Raw genomic sequence first — 9,010 nt, forward strand, 5'->3', positions numbered from 1 at the left:
TACTTACCTTCCTGACAATATCACCTCTGAAATGATAGAAGCAACAGCAAAGAGACTGCTATTTTGGACCAACTTCTCTCTAACAAGTAAGAAATGAATGGTTACTTTGTCATCTCAGAATTTGTAATAAGAAAGGGAAATATAGGGCAGAGGCTGACATGTGCTGAAAACTTTAAGAAAGTGGATGTCAAAAGCTTCAAAGGAAATGATGGAGTTGTAGCATGAGGGTGAGAGCTCAAGCTACAGACTCATGAAAAATGTAGGTTTGCACCCTAGGTGTGCCACTTACCAGCTGTGTGACACTGAGCAAGATATTTACCCTCTCTACATTTCAGTCCTTTGCAAAAGTGAGATAATAAGGAATGGCACAAACTGCCTGGGAAAATTACTTAACCTCTCTAAGCTTGCTAAAAAAACAACAAACAAACAGAAAAAAAAACAAAACAAAAAAATCATGCCCAGCCAGTATGGCTCAGTGGTTGAGCATCAACTCATGTCATGCATCAGGAAGTCACTGGTTTGATTCCCAGTCAGGGCACATGCTGGATCCCCAGCAGGAGGCATGCAGGAGGCAGTTGATCAATTATTCGCTCTCATTGATGTTTCTCTCTCTCCCCCTCTCTCTAAAAAATCAATAAAAAACATTAAAGACTAAACATAAACAAAACATGAATAGCAATTATACCACATAGATTTGTTGGAGAATTAACTAAGAAAAATTCATGTAAGATGTCTAGATCTGTGTTTGGTAAATAGTATGCATATTTAGAAATGGTCACGCAGACACATTGCATATATATTTATGGACTCTAAAATTCTAAGAAAATGAGGGATTCGTGAAGGAGACTAGTCTAACTATCTTCAATTTAAAATGAATACAAGATGAAATAAAGGAGGATATGACTAAGAAGGAACACCAAAGGCTATCACAAACCTCTAAGAATAGAGTTTTAAAGGACAGAGAAAAATGAACATTTTGCAATAAGAAGATGAGGAACAGGATACATGTACTCTTTTCATCTTTACCGAATGAAAAATAGATATAATTTCTATTTGAGGTCAACATTCTTAGCAAGAATGGTCCTCAACTAAAAAGGGAAGAGGAAGCCAGCAAAAAAAGAGAACGTACCAAAAATGGGTTAGAAGACAGAAAGGGAAGACCAAAGTAAGTACTACTTTACATGGATTCAAGTCTCCAGATCCATAGACTAGATGGTGACTCAAATTTTTTCCAGATCATAAATGCAATTGCTTGACATAAAAAGATTTGTTACAGCAATGAAGATCTGAAATTATTCTGATAAAGAAGCACTGTTAGGAGACAGAGATATGCTCATTTAAATAAGTTGGCCATTTAAATCTTTATAGATGTTATTGGATTTTATAAATCATACATAGTTTACTTTGATGCATTTTTATGAAGAATATTTAATTATTTAAGCCAAATAAGAGACTGCTAAAGCCAGTCAATCATTAGTAGATATCATCGATTGGAAAAATTTGCTTCCTCCTTCTGAAGACTGACAAGTAGATCAATGAAACTAATTCTTTTTTTAAATTATATTTATTGGAGTAACACTGGTTAATAACATTATATAAATGTTAGGTGTATGATTTTATAATATGACATCTGTATTCTTCTGTGTGCTCTCTACCTGACATCTAGTCTTAAACACCCAACAAATATTTGAGCATTTACTGTGTTTCAAGTGAACTGAGAATCTAAAGTTGAACCCTTCTTTCTATTGAGTGAGGGAGACAATCATGTGAGCAGATTGAAGTTCAAAACATAGTTTAAAAATAGCAAACATATGTACAAGCAAATTACTACAGGAACATAAAGAGAGGTAACAATAATTCTGAAATGAGAGATCAAAGAAAGAAAAGAATAGTAGGCAGAGTTGCTACTAAAAATGTGTAACAACTTAAATACCACCCATCAGAATGGACCTCTGACAAATCAGAGTAGATATTGGCATTAAGAATTCAGTTTAGTGATATTGGTGGGTGCCAGCTAAAAGTTAGCCCTGGTTAGGAGGAAGTTCTCATAAAGGCTGAGTCCCAAAAGATTTGTGGAATTTTATTTTCTTATCTAAGGAAAAAAATAAAAATAGGACAAAATAAATTGCATAATATATAACCAAAAACTTCAAATTCATTAGTAGACTAAGGTGGATGCTTAACACAATTTGTGGAAAGACACAGAAGGAGATGTGGCTGGGAAAGCTATTGAGGATCATCTATGACTTTCAATATTGCAATAAGGAGTTTGAGATTAATTCTATAATAACCACAATAACAATTATAATTTTTTGAGTACACACCATGTAACATACACTTAATTGGAGTATTTCATTTAATTCTTATAATAACCCTATGTGAAAGATGTAAGTAGGACCCCAACTTTACAAATTGAGGCTTAAAGATTTAGTTTTATGAACATGCCCAAATTCAGACAGCTGGCTAAGAGTTAGAATTTATATCCAAATCCATAGCTCTCTTATTCCAAAACCCATACTCCAAGTGACTACTGTATATCCTTGATTGTGGAGAAAATGAGAGCAATAAATATTTTTTTGAGAGAGAGACATGATCTGTTTTTCTGGAAGACAAAAATTGTGGCAGTGGGCTTCCTGGAGAGGTGAGAAATTGAAATTGAGAAGACTAATTAGAAGTTATTTGCTCAGGTGAGAGACACAAGGGCCTGAATGAGGGCAATCACAATAAAGAAAAGGGGATAAAGATATTGGAAGGGGAGAATTGAGAGAACGTAATGTATTTTCTATGCTGCATAACAAATTAACACAAATTTAGTCACTTAAAGCCACATATATTTATTATCTTATAGTTCCTGTGGGTCCAGAGTATGGGCACAGGTTGGCTGAGTATCTGCTCATGATCTCACAAGGCTGTAGTTAAGGCGTCCACATTTTTTTTTTCTTATCTAAAGGCTTCTCTGGGAAAGTGTCTACTTCCAAGCTCATCTGGATTATTGGCAGAATTCACTTCTTTGTGGTTATATGACTGAGTTCTCCATTTTCATGGCAGCCGTCAATAGGGAACACATCTGTTACCACCCTCATATCCTTGCCTCATGTTCCCTCCTCTCACAACTCAGCTTACTTCTTCCAGGCAGCAATAGAATCTCGGCTGCCTGGAGTCTCTGGGCTCAAGGAAGGCTAAAGGCCTCTTTGGAAAGGCTTGCCAGATTAGGTTAGGATAATCCCATTTTAATCAACTCAAAATAAACTGATTAGAGACCTTCATCATATCAGCAAAATCCCTTTACCTTTGCCATATAATGCAACCTAATCCCTGGAGTGACAGCCATCATACTCACAGGTCCTACCCACACTCAAGGTAAAGGGACTATACAGAAAGAGCTACAAGAGAGGGTAGAAGCCTTGGAGGTATTTTAGAATTCTACCTCACTCACAGTTTTAGCCTGAGCATAGTCATTAACCGAGATCTGACACACAAGAGAAAAGAGGTTTAATAAAAAAGATCATGAATCTTGCTTGGGATTGTTCATCTTGCTATATCAGTGGTACATCCATTTGTCCTAAACCAATTGCATCCATTTGTTTCAATGGTATCTAATGTTTTATTAAATAACTAGAGCCCAGTGCACAAAATTCGTGCATGGGTAGGATCCCTACGCCTGGCCAGCGATCAGGGCCAATCTGTGGGGCAACCGGTGGGTTAATCAGGACCCCCCGCCCCCCACTCACACCCACCTTGGCTGGCCTGGGGCCTGTGGGCTGAGGGCAGCTCCTGCATTGGGCGTCTGCCCCCTGGTGGTCAGTGTGCATCATAGTGACTGGTCGTTCCACTGGTCATTCCGCCAGTCGGTCTGTCATTTGGTCAATTTGCATATTAGGTTTTTATTATATAGGATGTGGAGAAGAGGGGTTTCTTCTTATATCTGGGAGTGATTCTATCATACAGTACACAACTTTTAAAAATGTTACAAAATGACCATGAACTAGATAAACAATGAGCAAGTCGATGATATTTTAAATACATGTCTTCTCCAGAAAGCACCCGGTCACAGTGATTTTTTTTAAATTGAGTTGTTTTGATAAATGCTTCTTTCAGGCTCTGTTATTTCTGAGAAATAGCCAAACATCATTTTTTCCTCCATGAATGTTTGTCTTAAAATGTATCCAGTAATAGCTGAATGAGTTGTTAAATGAGTAGATAAATGAAATACCCAAAATAACCAAGGAAACATTAGGGTCAGTGCTAATATAAATTAGAATAGATCATCTAAACTCCTATTTTAAATTATCTGGATTATCCCATGGCTTTGGGGTGAACACAGACCACATGCTCCCTGACACACAGTGAAATCCAGAATATTGGCAACATGTAGAAAAGAAACAGGGCACCTAATGCCAGGCCCTATGCTAGAACTTTTACAGATGCTATCTTGTTTCATTCATTCCTATTTCAACTCTGAAATAGGAATATTACCAGCCATTTTTTTTAATAGATAAGGCAATTGAGGCAGAGAAGTGAAACATTTCACCCAAACTAGGAAGTGGGAATAGCCAGGTTTCAGACCCACATTTATCTTATTTGTCAGACCTTATTCTTTCCTCTACTAATCTTTCTTCAGTTCTCAGATTAGCTGTACCTTCCTCGAAGAAATCTTCCCTGACCACCCTCTGTACCTTTAAGTCTAAATTGGTTGCACATTCCCATCACCAGGTTTTCCGATAACAGCCAATTAGTGTCAAAGTGCTTGAGTTCTACAACTGCACAGACAGGAGCCACATTCCATAGGCCACGATTCGTTTTCTCTCTTGCTAAGTGTATGAACTTGCAAAATGGACTAAGCCTCGAGCTTTTCACCAGTAAAATAGGAATAATCTTTGTTCCTGGCTCACAGCTCAAGGGCTAGTTGAAAGAATGACCTAACGAACATAAATCCCTATTATTATTATCATTATCATCATAAGATATTATTCCACTTATTACGCTGAGTTGCGATTGCCTGTTTCCTTTTCCATATTCCGCGCTGGATGATAAAGTCATCCCTGAGACAGAGGCTGCATCTTGTTAGCAGTGATTTCCCGAGAGCCTCGCACAGCACCTCTCTGGCACATGGTGGGCACGGCTGAGAGAGGGAGGGAATGAGGGATGAAGGAAGGAAAGAAAGGTGACGTTAGACTGTTCGTTATATAGTTGTTCTTGCATTTCATTGCCACAGCCTTAATAAAGGCATGAACTCCAGTCTATTGCAGCATTATTCACGATAGCCAAGATATGAAAACAACCTAAGTGTCCACCAATGGATGAATGAATAAAGAATATGTGATCATATATATATATATATATATATACACACACACACACAATGCAATATTATTCAGCCGTGAGAAAGAAGGGAACCCTGTCATTGGCAGCAACATGAATGAAACTTCAGGGCATTATGCTAAGTGAAATTAATCTGGCACAGAAAGACAAATACTGTGTGGAATTTTACAAAAGCAGAAATCATAGAAAACCCCAGTGGTGGTTATCAGGGGCTTGGGTAGGGGTGGGGAGAGATGTTGGTCAAAAGGTGCAAATGTCCAGTTAGAAGATGGATAAGTTCTGGGGCCCTAATGCACAGCAGGGCGATTATAGTTAATAATACCACATTATATAGTTACAGTTGACAGGAGAGCAGATCTTAAATGTTCTCAAGACAAAACATAAATGGCAATTATGTGAGCCGATGGAGGTGTTAGCTATGCTATGATAGTAATAATTGTGCAATATAGAAATATATCAAATTAACATGTTGTACACCTTCAGCTTACACAGTGTTATAGGTCCATTATCTCTAAATAAGGCTGGAAAAAATAAATAAAGGCATGAGAATATAAGCAGATGAACATAAACCACTACTTCCCTTGAATAGTATGTAGGATCAGAAGCCTCAGAAAGTGGGGTTTGTTATGACATCCTTGATGCCAAGTATGATCTGGAAATCCCAATAGTGAGATTGTGCCTGGAAAAGGCCAAAGCCAAGGCAGTCTCTTACCCAGTGAGCATTCTTCCCCTCAGGAGGAAGAGCTGCACCCTGACTCCCGCAGCCTGAGTGCAGCGAGCCAAATGGGAATGAGCTCCCTGAAGCTGCAAAGCCACCCACAGGACAGTAGCCAACTCCCAGCCACCACTAACTCCAGCGCTGCTATTAAAAATGCCCCGGGCTCCCATTGTTCTTGTTTTTAAAAGTCAAATAACCCAATGTTTAAATTGAGACACGATTAACATATAGCATTGTATGAGTTAAAGTGTGTTGATTTAATACATTTACATATTTCAATGTGATTTTCACCATTAGTTAACATCTCTATCATTTCACATAATTATTTCTTTTTTTTTTGTGGTGAGAATATTGAAGGTCTCGTCGCTTAGCAACCTTAAAATACACAATACAGTATTGCTGACAATAATCACAGTGCTGCTCATTAGATCCCAAAACTTATTCATCTTCTAACTGGAAGTTTGTAGCCTTTGACCTACATCTCCCCAATTCCCCTGCCCCCCACGCCCCTGGAAACCACCATTCTACTCTGTTTCCACATGTTCCGTTCCTCACTTTTTATTTGATCCATCTTAGCTATGCCTATTTCTACTGTCACCTTCAGCTCTTAGCAGGCGAATGCCTGTTCTCCTTCTTATGGTGAAGAGAGCACATCTGGATTTGGCTGTTCTTATGACTTGTACCTATTTGAAGCCCTGCATTTGAGCTAGAACAAAATATCCAAACAAGTGTACTTAATTAACATAAGCTCAACCAGTTTGGGCATTTGTGGACCATGGTAATAAAAGAGAAATCTTCATGTTTTCCACATTTCTTATAATAAAGTCAAAATCACAGATAAAAATGCAAATCAGGCAGAAGTCATGACAGGAAATAGAGATGAGTATAAAGACAAACAGCCCAACTCATTTGTGATGCAAAAACCCATTATTAGGAGCAAATCTCCTTGGAGGGCCTTGTGGATGCTGCATAATTCACCAAGCCCAACTGTACTTAGGAAGTGATGGTTAAATATTGAAAATCTGATTGGAAGACGGAGGTGGCTTCCTGCTCTTTCCTGTAATTGCCTTGTCTGACTTTTCTCATGAACAATGTATCACTGGAATTTCTGACTATGATGGAGTGCACCCTCCTGAGAGCTCTGCCCTCAAGGCGAGGACTCCAGCTCTATGGGAATTATCTGATGGAGGACTTCATACATCTCCTCGGCACCTGTCATCCCCTCTTTTTTTTGTCAAGCTCCGGGTGTTGTGTGGAACTTATGAGCCTGTCCCCCTCCACCCTACTCCCCTCTTGTACATTATGGCAGCCTAATGAGTGGAAGAGACAGAGCCAGCCTGGGCTTCTTATTACAATCACATTCCATTTTCTTCAAATAAATCCTGCTCAGAACAAAAGGGGGGCCTTCTGGGCACAGCCTTTGTTGTGGATGTGTAATCATAACATTTTGGTGGGACCCAGAATATTATGATGATTGCTTTCAAGCGATTTGTGATATACATGCTTAGTAAATGATGTAACTGCACATTGCTGCTGTGCTCTTTGCTCCATAGCTTCACACAGTGTAGTTTACAATGACAGTATACTCTATAAATGCAAACAGATGTATTTCCCACGACCTTAACCCAGGAAAATAGAGTTGTTGCATGTATTTCCCAGTTAACATTTTTTTGAGGGCTTCAAAATGCAGTCTCCTAGGATCTCTCAGTACTTAGGCTTTTTACACGTTTAACTCTTTTAGGTATCTCAGGAATGTGATAACACTAATGAGATATTAGGGTAAGAAAAATATTCAAAAGCATAGAGACTCCAACTTTTTAAAAGCTTATTCTAAATGTGTTGGTTTCCTTTACGCTCAATTAACTGACTAGAGTGATGGGAAAGAGCTTTTTGAAGTGTAACATTTTAATAAAATATATTCAAGGGAAAAACATCTAGAATAAGGCAATTTATGACTATAAATGTGAAAATCTAGCAAGGGGAATCTATAATAAATTCCCAGATAACTCCACAACAAGCAAGTGGGATACAGCCTAGGAGAGAGTTGATACATAAAATCTACTGAAACCATCCCACCTCAAATACCATCATTTTCTCAAGTAACCATTTCCTCTTTTGTGTTTTGTTCTTGTAGGACCTAAGGAGACAAAATAGCTGGGAGTGCCTTTTATTTGTGCCTACTTACTTGTACCTCTAGCCATTTTTCCAATGGATCCTTACTAGTGTGGTGCTGTGGATAAGAGCACTAACTTTGAAGTCAGACAGACTTGAGCACCCCTTTCTTCATTGTAGCATTATTTACAATAGCCAAGATATGGAAAAACCCCAGTGTCCATCAATGGATGATTGAATAAAGATGTGATATATATATATACAATGGAATACTACTCAGCCATTAAAGGATGAAATATTGCCATTTGCAATAACTTAGGGTAGGATGCTAAGTGAAATAAGTCAGACTTCTTTAGAAATATCTGTTCTTAAAGATACATTTAGTAAGATAATGGAAAAACACATTTGAGGTGGTTCTTCAGGAGTAGAGATTTCTTTCTCATTGCTTCTTAAAACCAGATAGCATATTAGTGAAATGTTATCCAATGATGACATTTCTACTGGAATTAGAGCTTCAGTGCAAACAAATGTTTAACTTGGTTTAAGATTAAAACATAAAGATTGAATGGTTAGCTCCAAACATCCCTCAAATATCACTATTTTCGACTAAACTTTTTGACGGGGCTGAATATCAGTCAGTCCAAGATTGAGATCTTTAGAGGAAGACAAGTCCTTGCATTGATTGAAAAGAGATCCATATGCTTTAGGCATATGTTTTAGACTGTTAGGTGGCAAGGCTGACATTCTGTTATGAAAATTCAGGAGCCAGCAGAAGGCCTTCCCAACTCCCAAAATGAGCCATAGCAGGGCCTGTGAAAAAGCTAAGCTTCTTATTTAAAAGGAGCTTCAGATTTTCTC

This window comes from Myotis davidii, unplaced genomic scaffold, assembly GCF_000327345.1.
Source record: "Myotis davidii unplaced genomic scaffold, ASM32734v1 scaffold330, whole genome shotgun sequence".
Classification (NCBI taxonomy): domain Eukaryota; kingdom Metazoa; phylum Chordata; class Mammalia; order Chiroptera; family Vespertilionidae; genus Myotis; species Myotis davidii.